The sequence below is a fragment of the Zonotrichia albicollis genome, chromosome Z (assembly GCF_047830755.1).
Source record: "Zonotrichia albicollis isolate bZonAlb1 chromosome Z, bZonAlb1.hap1, whole genome shotgun sequence".
Lineage (NCBI taxonomy): Eukaryota > Metazoa > Chordata > Aves > Passeriformes > Passerellidae > Zonotrichia > Zonotrichia albicollis.
The window spans coordinates 33,351,125-33,359,763 of NC_133860.1; the positions used below are offsets into that span (position 1 = coordinate 33,351,125).

At 41.0% G+C, this 8,639-nt stretch overlaps 1 protein-coding gene across 3 annotated transcripts in view; it reads left to right on the plus strand.

The window, feature by feature from the left end:
* Positions 1–8,639, plus strand: part of SNX18 (sorting nexin 18) — a 211,659-nt gene that overhangs the window by 173,032 nt on the left and 29,988 nt on the right. The window lies entirely within an intron of this gene.

The following is an 8,639-nucleotide window of genomic DNA, read 5'->3' on the forward strand; positions in this document are numbered from 1 at the left end:
TGCTTTTACACAGCTTTGATGGTCTGTCTATTCAGTTTCATTCTGATGAGAAGGATGTTGTTTCCATTGTAAGAGAAAAGGGTCTGGTTTGGAGGAGGGAAGCAGGACTTCCACATTTACATGCCACTGAAATGAGTTTGGGAAATAAAACCTAGGACATACAGTGTTTTTGCAGCATGTCTGAGAACTATAACAGGAACTGATATTTGAATTATCTGTCCTTCTGGACTTCAGTGCTTCTACAGTCCCAGCAGGTTCAGAGAGATATGTGGGCAGAGGCTATGGAGAGGATCTTCCTGTGATTTAATTTATATTCCTTAAGAAATTTATAAAATTTAATTGCAGGTGGCAGTCAGTATAATTTATGTGCACCGTCTGTCTTATATACAAACATACTTGTGTGAAAAAATGCTAGTTCCCAAAATACCTGTGTGAATAAAAATGTTTTCACATGAGTCTCTCTGGAGAAATGGTTGTAAAGATGCACAAGCCTGTTGGATGCAAACACCTGTCCAGAGACAGAGAAAACATTCATGACTGTTGAACAAACTTGCAGAGTTCTGATGAGTAAATTAATTGTAGCAGCCTCATGCTTAGAGCTTCTTCATTAAAATTGTTAGGCTTTAGGATGCAGAAAAAGTACACACCTTGCACCATAATCAAGTTTTTCCATACCAAATTATAGCAAAGAGAAATAAAGCTAATTGATGTTCCTCTTCATATTGAACCACAAGATACCTGAAGGTGTGCTTTGCAAGTGTTTAGAAAGCTCTTTATGAAAGAAGATGATGCAATAGGTAGGTCACTGGACTGGTACCCACAACAGCTGCCGAGAGCCCTGGCCTTGGCTCAGAGTACCAGTGGGGTCCTGGGTGGGAAGCTTGGCCTCCTCTTCCCTCTACTTGCTGCCTTCAGTGCCTGTAGAGCCTCTCTGTCTGTGAGTGTGGCCATGGGAACACACTAAGGACAGCAGGATACTCGTAAAATGGTGGAGGAAGCAACACATAGGGACAAAAATTTTTTTGTAATACATGTTGCTGTTTGCTGGAGAAAAATATCCTTACCTGCCTAACACAGATTCAGCCAAGTTCCTACAGACATGGCATCTGAGCTTTTCAGAGAACAAAATCAAGAGGTGGCTCATCTGCTATTTCTCTGTGTGAGCACTGCCAGCTGAAATCTCAATGCTTCTGTCTCCTCTCTTACTAAGGGTGCTATTTATAGCCCCTCTGGCTGCATTCCACCTGAAGGTCAGATTGTTTACAGGGAGTAAGGATATATTGTGTTTTTTAAATAGAGAACACATATTTTAGTTCATTAAAAAGAATGCCAACTCTTTTCCCTGTGCAAGATAATAGACAGACCCTACTCCTTACTCACAACAAAGACCTGGCTGCAAATCCAAAGCATTCCAGAGGGCAGAGAAGGTTGAAAAATTGGGAAACTTCAGTAAGGGCTTTCACATGCATGCAGGAAAGTAAGGAACATCCAACTAATAAACACAAATAAATAAAGATGAATGCAATGGCATTTCTGTCCATTGAATGCTTAACCCTGGTTTAATGTTTCTTTTTCTTGCAGTGACTCCTGCTCTGCTGCTAAACAGCATATGAGGTTTCATACTTTCCTGCACACTTTCATACTCTGCAGGCATGCTATTATTTATTTTCCTGTCACAGAATTCTTTACTATTTCCTTCACTGGAAGCAGGATTGGCTCAAAAGTTTTTGGGCTCTACTGACCCAGAGAAAAAAGGAAAATGGCAGATATTGCATATATAAGCAAAATGTTATTCCAGATATATAATATATTGTATATATTTTTTTTCTCCAAATTTCATATGTCATACTGAAGTACTTCATGTCCTGGTGAAACAAACAAGTTCCTAAACATGACATATTACGGTTCGCACCTTTCTTCACTGCTTTGTAGTTCTTCATCTTCTCCTTGTCTAAATATAACAAGGGGGAAAATGTCACAAAGATAAGAACTGGTCTCTCCATTCAAATGCTTAAAAACATAAATAAAGAAATGAGCCATTCTGGTACTTTTATAGACCAGTCCTTTGCAGCATAAAAGCACATGGAACAGGCAGAAACTTACACGTGGACCCAGGTAATTTACATCACTGAGCAAAGAGAGCTATTTTTGGCAAATAGGAAATCAGGTGTCCTGAGAAAGAAATCTTATCCAGCGTATGGTAAAAGAGGACAGTGTATGGCCAGTGAGCTGATTATAGGCTCAGGCTTAATTGGAGAAATAAGGTCTTTGGCCTCTCCTCTCCTGCTAATTCCAGCCACTGCCATGTCACATGCAGTTGCAACAGTACCACCTGCCCCTGAAATGCAGCCTTTCAACAGACCTTGAAATCTGATCTCCTCCTTCCATTACTGAGACTGCTGTCTCAAAATTAAGAGCCTAAGGAATAGGACGAAAATGTTTAAAAACAAAATGGTTTAAATTTAAGTGATTGGAAAGGGCTGTGTCATACCTACCACCCTGTGAAGGCATCCAGGGAATTGGGGTTGGAGCAGGGTAGGTAGGTCTGGCTGATGTCTGCCCAGGCACATGGCAATGGTGGCAACTCCCTCCAGTACATGAAGGGAGCATGAAAGCCTTCCAGTACCTGAAGGAAACCTACAGGAAAGATGGAGACAGGCTTTTAAAGGACAAAGGTGAGCTACTTTAAAGTGAAACAAGGTAGGTTTAGATTGGATATTAGGAAGAAACTTTTACTGTGACAGCATTAGGCTTGGGGACAAGTTGCTCTGAGAAGCTGTGGATGCCCCATCCCTGGAAGTATTCAAGGCCAGGTTGGATGGGGCTCTGAGCAGCATGGTCTAGTGTAAAGTGTCCCTGCCCATGGCAGGGGGGTTGAAGCTGGGTCATCTTTAAGGTTCCTTTCACCCCAGACCATTCTATGATTCTATGTAAAGAGAAGATGCAAACTCCACAGCTGAATTTTTTAATGTACTGTGAACAGGGAGGCTCTCATGTCTCAAGTCAGATAATGAACTCTGTGGACCCAGGACTTAAGGTTGGATGGTGCTTCTTAAAAAATTGCCTTATATAATAGAAAACAATGAATTTCAAAAAATTTGTCTTATTTCAGACTACAAGAAACTGGAAGGTGCAGGTGGACAACAAGTTCAAGAAGTGATTAAGCTGGGGTCTGCCCAACAATTCTGTTCACAGATGAGTCATTTGGCACAGCACAAGTATCTCAGCTGCTGGCACAATTTGAAGTACAGAAGAACTGTCTTGTTGTTATTATAGATTTGGTCACTAGAAAAAGCTGCCAGATGCCAAGGAAGTCCTGAGAAAAACACTGTCCAGTTTGATGGCTGTTAGGGAGCTAAAGGTCGCTATGAGGAATATATTGGGCTAGAAGAACCAATACGACTTTTCTCCCTCCTTATGTTACATTCTTACTGCAGCACTGGATAACTTTATCTTATCATGTGTAAGGGTTGAGCTCAGCTACCACATACTTCCTATTTGAAATCATCAAGTTCCAGGTGTCCCAGTATTTGCACACTTGAATCAACTGAGGCTGATCTCACCTTCTTCTACTTTTTATGTGTCCATCCTTGACATCAATAGAAAAAAGCCACCACGCTATCTACTTAGCTACTTATTCAAGACAAAGCAAAGCTACCTACAGAACACAGGGAGAGATCTGGACCTAGCTATAATCCAGGTCACTGCATTGCTTTTGTGGGGCCAGGTTTTGGTGGAGGGAGGGGACTAGAAGAGTGACTTTTGTGAGAAGCTGACAGAAGCTTCCCCAGCATCCAACAGAACCAATGGGCACCCACTGCCAAGTGGACCCACCACTGGCCAAGACTAAGCACATCAGAGAATATAATGACACTTCATTAACATATTGAAAAATTGACTTATTTTAGAAGGAAAAAAAATATTTTGCAGATGTAATTGCACTAACAGAAGTACGGAGTGAAAATATATGAGAGGAACAACCCTGTAGATGCCAAGGTCAGTGCGGAAGGAGAGACAGGAGATGTTCCAGGCACCAGAGCTGAGGTTCCCCTGCAGCCCCTGGTCCAGACCATGGTACAGCAGTTCCCCTGCTGTACCCCTGCAGCCCATGGAGGTCTCCTGGGGATGCAGAGGTTCACCTGCAGCCCCTGGAGGAGACCCACGCTGGAGCAGGTAGACGCCTGAGACAAGGCTGTGACCCTGTGAGAGGCCCATGTTGGAGCAGGGTCCCAGAAAGAACCTGCCCACCCATGAGAGAGGAGCCCATGCTGGAGCAGGTTTCCTGGTAGGACTTGTGACCCTGCAGGGAACCCACGCTGGAGATGTTTGTGCTTGAAGGACTGCACACCGTGAGAAGGGACCCACACTGGAGTAGCTCCTGAAGAACTGTAAAGCATGGGAAGGATTCAGGCTGAAGAAGTTCATGGAGAACTGTCTCCCATGGGAGAGACCCCACACTGGAGAAGGGAAAGGACTCCTCTCCCCAAGCAGAGGCAGGAACAATGTGTGATGAACTGAGCATATCCTCCATTCCCTATCTCCCTGCACCACTGCAGAGAGGAGGCAGCACCCAGAAAGAAGAGAGAGGTGGGGACAAAATGTTTTTTTAAGATTTGTTTTATATTTCATTGTCCTGTTCTCATTTTTTATTGGTAGTAAATTCTAATAATTTCCCCATATCAAATTTAGTTTGTCCATCATAGTATTCAGTGAGTGATCTCTCCATGTCCTTTACTCATGGGTCTTTTGTTTTATTTTCTCTCCACTGTCCAGTTGTGGAAGGGATTGACAGAGAATCTTTGGTGGTTATCTGGTATCCCTGGTAATTATTGTAAAGGCTTGATAACATTTTAAAATAATTTATACCAACCTCATTAACTTAATTAATGCCCAGGGCATTTGCGCATAGTTTTCATCAAACACTGCTTTATTGGTTGCTTTAAGCCTGTTGTGGTGGTAAAGTGTTGTGGATGGCAGTGCCAGAACTCCCACTGGACAGGGGAAGCCAGACATGGCTTGGCATGGCCACTACCAAATTTCAGCGGTTTGAAGAGACTTTGTAGAGAAGTGAGAGAATTAGGGAAGGGAAAGAGATACTCTGCTGTTAACTGTGATTGGTTTTGTACTTTCTGTCAATAGTGCCAGCCTCATGCTCGCAGCCTCTTCTGGGAGCCAAGTCCCAAGAAATCATGACATCAGTTTTAATGTGCTAAAGGATTTAGTCTGGGCTTTTTAGCAAAATCTCTTGGACTGAGCACACGGCTGCTGATTTCTGCATCTCTGAGTGCATGCAGGCAAGGAAGTGCATTCCCCTGCAGAGAAATTCATTGCAGGGTAAACAAAAATTTTCCCCAAAAATCTTCGTATGTTTTTAAACATCAGATGAGATTCCTAACTAATTCTTTGCAGATAGGTCCTAGGCTGCTGGCAAAGCATTCAGTCATGACACAAAATTCGTGGTACATTTTTAACAGGTGTAAGCATCCTCTGTTCTGTAGATGAGTTACTTGGCCCTATAAGATTACAAGTACTTCAATATATTAACAAAGGAAGAGGGAAAAGATGCAAAACTTCTTTATGATGCAAAGTTTCGCCAGAGCTCATTTATATTCCTTTTTTTATTAAATGCCAGGCTGGGAAGTTAAGGTGAGACTGGGTACTGGTGGCTTCCCAGGTGGAAAGTGCAGCTCATACTTGCCTACAGAACAGGCTTGAATTTTCTTTGTGTGCTGCTCTTTTCTTATGCTTATGAAGCCATAGTATGTTAAAAGCTGAGAACTAGCGATTTAAATTTCCTAAATGCCTTTAGAAAACCAAGAACTCAGCCACTGCCAAGAGAAACATGACTTCCTGAAACTGGACAGCATTGCTTGGGTTTCCTTTGAAGAAAAAAAAAAAGAAAAGGAGGAAAAAAAAGGAGAGCGAGCCAAATGCCTGAAATATGTAAGACAGAGCGATACAGAGTTAAGGGGAAGCTACATAGGAAGCAAAGCAAAGCCCAAAATAAAGAGCAGGAATGGAAAACTAAAAATAACAAACAGGAAAGTGTGACACAGCTGCAAGGGCTCTGGTGCATTCTGCCCCAGCATTGTACCTTTTTTTTTTTCAGGAACATACTAATAGTGTGTTTGGATTTCAATGGCATTCCAAACCATTATTTGTTCTTCAAAAATAGATGTTTCTCCTGTGAGGAAGAAAGATATTTTCAAGCAATGTTCATAGGATTTCTGTTGTTTCAATTTATCATAAACCACTTTAGTTAGGCTCAGTGTTTGCAGAGCAGAAAAATGCATCTCTTATGTAACTTTTTGAAGAATTAGTCCGTCTCCTTAGAATAGTGAAGATAAGCTCATGCATAATCGATCAACTGCTGCCCTTAATTTCAATTGAGTTTTTTCTTAATAGCTTTCAGAAGTAGGAAGGGAGCAAGCGCATGAATCTGAGATGCAACCACTTTGGAAGCAGAGTGAATGGAAGAGGATCAGGGAGGATTAGAAACATCATGTACTAATAAAGTTAAGGAAATCTCCGTCTTTCTCTTCATCCAAACACAAGTTTGTTTATTTACACAGAGCATTTTGTGGCACCAGGAAGGCAGCTCAGGGGATGTGGGGCTGCCAGAACTGTGGCTGGATCTCCACTGGTGCCTGCAGAAAATCCAGTCTCCCCAGGCATGGGTGCTCACACCCACCCAGCCATGACTGGGGTACTCAGCACTTGTACAGGTGTGCATTGGCTGCTGCCAATGAGAGGGCAAGGAACACTTCAGCATTTGCATGTCTTGCTGTTTTAACACCTATTTCATCATTAACTCACCCATCCTGAAATAATTAAGCCAAGCAGTTGAGTTGTGCGTGGTTTCTGGCCACCCAGAAGATAGATGGTGCCACTTTTGGAAGAGAAAAAAAGCCTGAACATATCAGTTTGTCAGCCACAGTTTCCTTGGACAGTGACAAACCCTTGTGAATACCATATTTATACAGGTCAAAGTGAAAATCATGATGTTTGTGAAGTTATCTGTCCAATTTGTGAAAAATACTATTTTTGGCAGACACAACAAGAACAGGAAATATTTACCAATTTTGCAGGTGTCAGGAAATATTTTCAAAGTGCTGCTGTGACCTGACAGTCCATTTAAATAGATAGCAAGCATGTACATATATTTTCATTTAAAATATATACTTTGATGTGTTTGCTCCAATATCTTTGTCCTAGCAGGTTAGAGTGGCAAATTCCTATTGTTAATCACACTGTAGTGATAAATCTCACAGTGATAAATCTCACAATACAAGTGTGAATGCTTTATATAATGAAATCATACATTAAGGTACATTAAAGATGTTTCTCATAGTTGATATTGATAAGGCTGTTTTTCATTAAAATTTATTTACACTGGAAATATATTTCTTACATATTATTTGAATTCTGGGTGAAATACATTTGAATATATTTTAGACTTTTCAATTCTGTGTATTTCAGACACTGCTCTAAAACATTTGACTATATATTGTTTGAACTGTAATGGTGTCTGCAACACCCTATAATAGAGGCTGTAATACAAACTGTATTAAAGCACAATTCTAATCAGTATCATCACATATTAGATAAAAAAATGAGAGTCTTTGCATATATTATGTAGCTTGCAGTTCAGCAGCTGAGAAAGTAACAGCTACCTTCCAAAAATGAGGCCTATTTGCCAAACATGTTCGTACTGTAAGTAATATATGATCCCACTAGAACCAAAATAAATACTAGATGACAGGACCACGTTCTGTGATGAACAATTTCACTGCTTTTACTTCAGGAGTAGTAGTGGATTTGGCAGTGTCAGGTTAACAGTTGGACTCAAACAGTCTTAAAGGTCTTTTCCAACCTAAACAATTCTACTATTCTATGTCTCTATGATAATTTCCATTATTTCTCATCCTGGTGTAGTCACTGGTAACAACAGATAAATTTTTCAATGGATAAAGGATAAAATAAAAGGATGAAAGGCTCTAATTTCATCTTGAAATCTATTCTGTGTGTAACGAACTATCACTGAAGCAGCTAAAGAGATACAAAAGCATTTTATAAATTTCATGAAAAAGAGTAAAAATCATCCAAAAAATGTTTTCAAGGCATTCCTCTCCATCTCCTCCATTCTCCTGACTTGCCAGTTGTGGATTCACAGGTTATTCCTCTATGAAAAATGAAAGAGCATCAAGGAGTTACAGGCTCTGCTCCAGAGCTACATAGTCCCTGGCATGGCAATGGCCAGGCCAACAAGAAAAGACAGCTTCCAAATCCTTCTTGTACTGGAATTGGCCAAAGAGTGGCTGCTCCAAGTAGGCAGCTACGATCCAGCCACCTTGTTTTGAAGGTGGTTGAAGTGGTGGACGTGGGACACCAGTCATTTTCTGCAACCATGAACGGTCCCAGAAATTTGCTGAAATAGATGCAGATGTCATGGAACTGCTTCTGTGGATTTGAGACCAAAAGCATACCTAACCTGCATGTGGCACGTCTGTACCATCACCAGCAGGCTTACTCCTGACAGATAGACACAATAGACAGCGATGCTTTCAGTTGTTATTTTTTGTGAGTTTTTTTATTGAACAATAATAATATTACACTCTTTAAAACCAACTGACTTATTA